Source organism: Corvus moneduloides, chromosome 6, assembly GCF_009650955.1.
Source record: "Corvus moneduloides isolate bCorMon1 chromosome 6, bCorMon1.pri, whole genome shotgun sequence".
Lineage (NCBI taxonomy): Eukaryota > Metazoa > Chordata > Aves > Passeriformes > Corvidae > Corvus > Corvus moneduloides.
Genome location: NC_045481.1, coordinates 5,924,661 through 5,930,660, shown reverse-complemented (window position 1 = coordinate 5,930,660; position 6,000 = coordinate 5,924,661).

Genomic DNA, 6,000 nt, shown 5'->3' with positions numbered 1-6,000 from the left:
ATCCCTCCTGATCTACAGAGGGGAGGAAAATGAGGCAGCAGGCATGCCCAAATGCATGGTGTTAAAGCTCATTTCAGGATGGGGTGAGCCTCTGGGATACCCTCACCTCACATCCCAGGCCCCAGAGCACACTGGGGAGCATCCAGGATGCTGGGAGGGCCAAAATGTCCCAGGAGAAATTTAACTGGGGTGGGCAGGTACCAGAAATGTGCTGGGTGCTGCAGCTAAATCCTCCTGGGTCAGTGAGGCAGAGCCCTTAGTCAGCCCTGATGCATTCCTGGGAAGGCAGTGAGGATGCTGAGCCTGTCTGGCTCACAGGGCAGGCATGGAAACCCTGGCAGCTTGGAAACAGAGCTTGGAAGTGCCCGGTGGGCCAGGAGATGAACCCTGGTGTGCCAGGAAGTGAAAGGGTGAAGTAGTAAAAAGCTCTGATAAGAAAGGCCATGTAATCAGAACAAATACTGAGTGATTCAGCAGCAACTGACCCAGGAAGGAGTGAAGGGCACTCCTTGCAATGTTTGACTTGTCGGCTGCGATGGCGCAACAGCCTCAGACGAGGAGAAGCAGCAAAGGCAGGAGCGGGCGGCTCCTCCTGTCACCACGACACCTGCTTGGCTTCTGCAGCTGGGACCCCACAAAAACAACCTCTGGGCTTCCCTCAGCTGGAAAGACGCCTCTTTCTGTGGTAGGCATGGGTCTCCATCCCACAGGGATGGCAACAGTCCTTGGTATCAGCTGCCAGGCAGGAAGGCAGCACTAACAGCCGGGTTGTTGGCTGTGTGTGCTGGTGGACAAACAGTGCCACGGCCCATATTCCTGCACCAGGGATGCTGCGAGAAACATAGCCCCCTCCCAGCCAATGCCTTGCCGAGAGGCAACTAAATGTCCCCACAGCCTGTGTTCCTTGTGACTTGAGAGCAGGTCTGCCTTTAGCCCTCATTTCCCAGTGCCAGGGTCTATCCCCACAATGTTCACACCACCTCAGCTCTGAGCTTGGCAGCTGGGTTAGTGCCCAGCATGGTTATTGACTTTTTTCCCCCCTAAATCCCTGCAGCAGGTAGTCAGGAGAGGGCTCACTGACTCTCTTCCCATGGGATGCACTGGGAGGGGTCACACAACGTGCTCAGGCTTTGGAAAGCCGATGGTGTTTCAGGTCACTGACAGGCTGTCCATCACCATCACCAGGAATACAGGTTTGGAGTCCAGGCTGAGCATCCACCTTCAGAAATTCAGGCCTCTTGATGAGACCTAGAGCTGCAATGCAAAAAAACAAACTGGAGAATACCAACCCAACCCTGGTGCCGCCCAAAACCATGACCCGAAGTTTACTTCTGAAAATCCAGGCTCTCACCCCATATCTAAACCACAGGCGTGCTTCCTGCCAGCTCTACCCTCCCACCCGGGCATGGCTGTTGTTCCACAATACCCAGCTGGCAAAGAAGTCTTCATCTTTCCAAGCAGAGACAGATGCCAGCTGGGGGTCTCTGACATGCAGAGTTTCAGCCCTTTTTCTATCACACATGGGCCATGGCTCAGAGGAAGGCTGGTGGGACACCTCTGGTACCTGTGGAAAACTGACAAAGTTCATGGGGAAAAACAGGCAACAAGAATGGTGGTGGATCCTATGGGCAAGAGCAGGAACAACTCCCTGTGCTGAGGGTGCCTGTCCCTTTCCATGGAAAAGGAGAGCATGGCCCCACCACTGTGCTGAGCAAGAGGAAGCACTGCCCTTCCCACCAGTGACAGAGAGGTGGCCATGCCACCACCAAAGCTGGCCTTCAAACCAATGGCAACCTCTGCTCACACCACAGCAAAGACATCCCTACCCAGCTGGGTAGAGCTGCGCTTACTTACCACCTCCAAGTGCTGACTGAGCACTGGAGTAGCTCAGTAAGCTGGGAGAATGAACAACAAACAACCCCCCCACAACAAAACACAGACTCCAACAGTGATAAAATCAACTTTTCAGAGGTCACATTGATACTTTTTCCTTGGTACAATGCTGCTCCTCCCCAAACAGGGAGTTGAAACAGCACTGGAGGATCACAGGTGGGCAAAAACACAAAAGGAGGAGGATGAATAAGATAATGCACAGATCCTGCAGGTAAGGAGCAAGGTGTGTCTCTGGGCTGGCCTGGATGAACCTGGATTTGCAAAGACTTGTCCAGTGATTGACCAACCTGCAAGTGCTGAGGTGCAGCTCAACATGACCTGCTAACGAGGCCAGGTGGAAAGTCCCTCCAAGACCTGCAGTTACTGGCTAAGAATTAGGAGGAAAAAAAACCCAGAAGATTTTCCTGCCGCTGGAGAGCACAGTTCATGGGACAGAAATGCTTCCCCATCAGCATAAGTGAAGTATCATTGGGGTCGGATGTGGGTTGGAGCAACCTGGTCTAGCAGAAGGTGTCCCTGCCCGTGGCAGGGGAGGTTGGAACAAGACCATCCTTAAGGTCCCTTCCAAACTAAATCACTTCATGATTCCATGAAAACGTGAAACATTCGTCACAGGCTTCTTGCCACGGGCACTTGCTGCTAATTTAACTCTACATCAAGATTCTGTGCTCCATCTACACAGTCCCTGGCCCTTGGGAACACAGGTAGTGAAACACCAGGGACCTGCCAAAAAAGCCAATAGCTCTGGCTGCCCCCCCTCAGCCCCACGAAGAGCTGCTGCCATGTCACAGCGCCCTGACTGCCCAGCACTGGCTCTGGACACCACGGACACTTTCCCTGCCCACACCCCAACCCTGGTGCTGCAAGAGCTGTGGCTCATTGCATCATCCTCACTCCACCTCCCTGGGGCAGGTCTCCATCAGCCCCAAACCTGCCATCTCTCCCATGGGGATCTTCACCAGCTGGCCCTGTGTCCCAGAAAATACCCAGTATTTCAAATTGTTTCCTGGTCCCAGGGCATGCCAAAATTAAGACCTTTTCCAGTACCTGGTGAGCAACACCAGTTCCTGGTATTCTTCTAAGAGACAATACCAGAATCCCTGCTCCAAGCCCTCTGTGCCGGCTCCTGCCAGCTTGCAAAGACTTGCCCCAGAGGGACAGGGCTGAAGGGTTTGGAAGCGCCTGGAAAGGGCTGTTATGGGCATGTACTCAGCTTTAGCCATCTCAAGCAAGAGGGTCTTACTCAGATTCCTGGGAGACCAGAAATTAAGGCAAAAATGGAGTAATCAGCCTCTGAGGAAAGGATGGAGAGGGGATAGCTTAAGGACAGTGGGGTTGTTTCTCAGCCCTAAGCCTGCCAGAGGTCAAGAAATGTTTGGACAACACTCTCAGGCACATGGTGGGATTCTTGGGGTTGTCCTGTGCAGGGCCAGAAGCTGGACTTGGATGATCCTTGTGGGTCCCTCCCAACTCAGGATATTCTATGATTCTATGAAAGTGGAGCCTGAGTCCTCCCAAGAATGCCTCAGTAACACTGTCAGAGAAAAGCTGCTTCAAAACAGCTTGGGCTGGAGAGCAACCAGCCACTGCACCCCCATTTCCATGGCCAACCCTGGCTTTCTCCTGGGCTGGAAGGCACTGGAAAGTTCCCTGTTCTCCTGCCCCCTGCAGCAGGGTGGCCTGTGATTCTGCCACCAGCCTAACACAGCGAAGTCCTACAAGCAGATGCAACTGCATATTAATATAAAGCCATCAGGAGCTTTTGTCCTGAGGGATCCATGATATCTGTAGAGAGGGGGCCAGTGCCAGAGCTGGTTGAGGACCTTGGACACCCACCCGTGTCTCAGGGCGTGGGGAGGGAGGGAGTGAAGCCATCACTGGGCACCACTGCACCACACCCACAATTTTTTCAGCCCTTCCTTTGTGAGCTTTTCTATTTTTGACCTTCTGCCTAATCACATAAGCTGCTTTCCAGAGCAACTACAGCATTTTCAGCTTTTATTGACGTCCTCTGAAAACACGACTGAGGATTGCCAGGAGGGAGATACCAGAGCCACGCTCACTTTGACATGGTTTCTCACCTGGATAGTTCATGGGCTTCAAATAATGCCAGGCAGGCAGTTGGGCAAGTGAAGAGCTGGCAGTGCCCAGCTGGCATCTTGAGACTCAGAAGCAAAATACATGATTAAAGCAAGAGCTGTGTGCTTACAGCTCTGTCCACACAGCAGAGACTGAACTGGAAAGCCAAATCACCCTCTACTTCACCATAAACAGTGGGTGTTGGGTTTTAAGGAGCATCTCACCATGACCTCAATGGCCCATTTCATGCGTGGTGGCATGGAAGGGAGCCCAAAGGTGAAAAGGCTTAATTAGTAATACTTCAAGCTGATTACCACGGCCCATATATAGGGTGACCTGCATCTACTATCACTTAGCATAGTAATGACTAAGTACAGTATGTGGTTTAAATATCTCCCTAACGCTAAAGCTAAACGCATCTATAGCCCTAACCCTCTAATTGACTGATTCTAAATATGATAGATTAGCTTTCCATCTCATTATATGTATCTAATCAGGGGATGAGGGCTCCTGTACCCTTGGTTTTTCATCTCTACTGTCCTACAACAGCAATTAAAAGAAAATTACTTCTCTACTCAGGTTTGTTGCAGGCTTATCTCGTACCCTATCTCAGGAAGATGCTGGATTTAGTTTATGATGGTCATAAAAACAAGCTGCAGAACCCTGCTTTCTGTCTTGGTGGACACCAAGATTTAGAAGCTTAGATGTTGCCTGTGTGACCTTTTCCTGATGACCCTAAATCAGCACAGGGCTCCTGCTGTCTGTGGTCATCACACCATAAACAACTGGCTCAGGGCAGCAGTGCCCAGTGGGAAAGGCTGGGAGCAAGGAGCAGGGGAGGTCTAGCCACCACCAGCAGCTTAGGCTTCAATCACCCTTTCTCAACTAGAATGTTCATTATTGTCTAAATGAGGGTGGTCCTGTGCAGGGCCAGGAGTTGGACTCAATGATCCTTGTGGGTCCCTCCAACTCAGGATATTCTAGGATATTCTGATTCCAATCCCAGGTGCCTTTTCCTGCATTGCTCAAGCCCAAGGTCCTGCACACCAGGTAGGCTCCACTGCTCCAGGAGCTGCTCACCGTGGCCCCAGCCTGAGTGCACAGGTGGGTGGAGGACTAAGGCAAAGACCCTGAGTGACCTCAAGTGCCTCTCCAGCCCAGCTGAGCACTAATAAGCTTTCTGTATTAAGGCTTTCACTCCAGGCCTGGGTAGCTCCAGGCAACTCCTTGCTCACGCCTTGTCTCTGCCTAGGAACCAGTCTCCAAGGCAGGATACTGTGGACCATGTGCCTGGTGTGGAACTCCAGGTGCTCCAAACCCATTTCTTAGGGCTTGGGAGCCCCCAAGATACACTCATGTTCCACCAAAACTGTGAGACACCTACATGAGGTCACCCTGAAAATCTGGCCACCACCACCAGGCTGCTGGCACCTCCCTCTGACCCAGGAGACATGTTACCTCTTGCTAAGAGGAGAGAGCATTCATCCATCCCTCCACCCCCTCTTCCCAGGCCTGGCCAAATGGGAGGGAAGAGGAGGTTGATGGCTCTTTGCCCAAGATGCTCTCAGAGGAACTGAGGACCACCCACCTCTAACAATTGTTAGGCCGTGGGTGCTTTGTTTCGCTCATGTTTAACCCAATACAGAGGCCATGGAGCCAACAGAAAGGCTGGATACCTTTACACTAACCCTGGCTGCTCCAGACTATGTGTAGGCACAGAGTAATTGACCACGGGGATATGAACCATGTTATAATTTTGTCATTTTCCACTCAAGCATCCTGGGCACTGATTGCAGCTTGGGGATTTTCCATGTCAAATTACCAGACTCCACCAAAATAGCTGAGAGACAGCCCCATTTTGGGTTACAACATCTTCACCAGATGGGCACAGGCAGAACTCCCCTCTGTGTGTGCAGGAGACTTGGGGCTATGGTAAATTGGTGCACTGGAAGGAAAATTAAAGGAGTCAGGGTAACAGATGAGAGAAGACACCCCAAACGGGCAGAGGAAGCTCTTGCTCACTGTAAG